Genomic DNA, 2,464 nt, shown 5'->3' with positions numbered 1-2,464 from the left:
AAACACCAACGTGATGAGAATTATATAGACACCACATATAGTAAATTTACACCAATATTTTTTAAAGGTAAGGTCTCCAGATTAAACCTATGATAAATCTAGTTGACTCTCTAAGTCTTGAAAAAAAGTTTTATCTGGCTTAAATTTTAATCTTTAAGAGTGAAATTTCATTCTTTAAGGTAAGAAACTTTTACTCCAAACATTTTAAAGAAGAAGTAACCAAAATTGTTATTAATGCGATCAGAACTTTCTAGTTTATTTTCAACCAGAAATTTTCATTGCACGCGTCGCGTGCCACGGAGCGGCCTCAAGCTCGTTCACTCGTGCGCGTTTCCTTTAAAGAGTGGCAATTGAGTCAGTCCTGAAAAAGAGCGACTCAAATTTTAATCTTGAAGACTTGGTTGTTTCACCTTTCGGTAAACTTCAGCTTACTCTCTTACTCTCTTATATTTTACTCTTTTTACTCTTTTGTTTATCCAATAAGTAAATTACCATATAGTTTATCTAAAGATAGAGAACAACCGGCCCGAAGAATGAAATTTCACTCTTTGGAGTGAAATTTTTTTTTCCAAAATTTTAGAGGGAAGATAATCAAAATTTCGAATAAATATGATCAGAACCTTCCAATTCATTTTTCAACAAGAAATTCTCATTGCACGCGCCGTGTACCCCCGGGACGACCTCGTGCTCGCTCGCTCGCGCGCGTTTCCTCGCGCGAGGTGTCACCGGCGTGGCGTCAAGATGTCCCTTTTGAGCGCAGGCGATCGAGCGTAGTTACACGTATCCATCGCGTCGCGAGGAGGATGCGGCCGTGATCGGCGAACCGGTTCGCGACGAGTAAGAGGCTCGCCAATGTCGATCCCGCTAATGTCGATCCACCACGTCGCGCCGACGGAATTCACGCGCATCGCGGGCTCACGCACGCACGCATGCACGCACGCACGCACGCACGCACGCACGCACGCACGCACACTCGTAAGAGTCGGAGCGACGGGTGAGCGACACGTAAGACACGGCGGCTCCTCTTCGCGCCACGCGTTTTGACGCCCAGAGACGTGGCAGCGCGCGCTTCCACGAGCTTTCTTCACAGAGATGTACGTAGGATCGAACACTCACGATTCTCTTTCTCTATCTTTCGCGCACGACCTGTGTTATCTTGAAACCACCAGAAACCATCAGAAGAACCACCACAGATTCCTGGACGATAAGAAGAGCACCTTGTGCTCGAGCTTTTTTTTTTTTTTCCCCTAGGAATGAACTTTTACGGCCCCGTGGAATCTGGAGCGACTTTTCGGAGCGAATCTCACGCAGCACTACTTTATTATTAACTCTTATCGTATAAGTGTCAATTACTCCGGCGCGGTAACGACTCCGACGATCTCACGACCCGTGAGATCGGACCGTGTCACAGGAAACGGCTGTTAAGGAATCGACTCCTAAGGGACTCTTTGTGCGAGTGTGAAACACGCAAGACACTCGCCGTACGTGATGGTACGCGGCGCGTGGCCGAGAATACCGAGATCGTTGTGATGACCGATCGTTACACGTCTCTGGTGCCGACTAGGGTTCGCCAGGTTTCGCTTGTTCCGTCGACCAAGAGCCAAGAGGCGAGAGCGATCGTAAGAACGGAGCGGGTCACAGATATAGCGTGCGCGCAAGAGACGGCCGCGGGGATAATCCGCTCGCTCGTTCTCTCTCTCTCTCTCTCTCTCTTGCCCCTTCATTTACTGTCTTACTCTCCCGTCGCGAAACGGCTGGTCGATTCGACACGCTGATCACGCTTTGGTCCTGTCGATACTCACACACCTTCTTCCCTCGACGGCCCGGGTGCTAACGACGCGGTGCAGGTGCTGGAGGAAGCTCGCGAGCGTGCATCTCCGACGTGGGTCGTCTCGCACTAAACGGAGGATACGCCTGACATCGCGCGGATACGACGAGGCGCGCGGCGCGGCACGGCGCGGAACGGAGCGGAGCAGAATGGAGCAATAAGCGTGCCGAGGTTAGGAGAGGACTACTGTCATTAAGAGTGGGGGGGAACGACACCTGTTCGACGTTCGCGGAGCGCCCTGCGCGATGGGCTTGAGTATCGATATGGAAGTGGGATTGGTAGTCGGATATCGAGAGTCGGAAAGCACGGTCGCGATTTATCGACGTGACTCAGTGCTGCCGTCATTTTATTTACATCACTCGGCTCGTTCGGCACTCGTACCAGTTTTATGCGAATGGCTGTTTTTTGTTTTTAAATCAAAGCGTCAAGGGAAATTAGAGAGCATGATGTAATCTAATTTTTTTAAAGGCTATTTAAAATTTAATTTACTGCTAACGTCTACGATTTGCTTTTATTAAATGATCAATTTTTAAATTACAAAAACTGAGAACACTGATATAACTGATATAAGTATATTTATTAGTATTATTATTAATTATTATTTTACTGAGTAGTACAAGCAATTATATTAATCAG

The 2,464-nt window shown here is 47.6% G+C and overlaps 1 protein-coding gene across 4 annotated transcripts in view; it reads right to left on the bottom strand.

The window, feature by feature from the left end:
• The window catches only part of LOC108756306 (polypeptide N-acetylgalactosaminyltransferase 5), a 24,879-nt gene extending 22,853 nt beyond the window's left edge, over positions 1–2,026 (bottom strand). For 2 of the 4 annotated variants that reach the window (XM_018500019.1, XM_018500023.1), the window contains exon 1: positions 1,803–2,026. The gene's annotated coding sequence lies outside the window, so the exon portion shown is untranslated. Of the gene's footprint in view, positions 1–1,116; positions 1,183–1,802 lie in introns of those variants that run through there. The other 2 variants (XM_018500020.1, XM_018500022.1) reach the window with 2 other exon arrangements.
• Between the last annotated feature and the right edge of the window lie 438 nt (positions 2,027–2,464).

The sequence above is a fragment of the Trachymyrmex septentrionalis genome, unplaced genomic scaffold (assembly GCF_001594115.1).
Source record: "Trachymyrmex septentrionalis isolate Tsep2-gDNA-1 unplaced genomic scaffold, Tsep1.0 scaffold97, whole genome shotgun sequence".
Taxonomy (NCBI): Eukaryota; Metazoa; Arthropoda; class Insecta; order Hymenoptera; family Formicidae; genus Trachymyrmex; species Trachymyrmex septentrionalis.
Note: the sequence above shows the minus strand (reverse complement) of the source record. Positions and strands in the feature narration are given on the sequence as shown.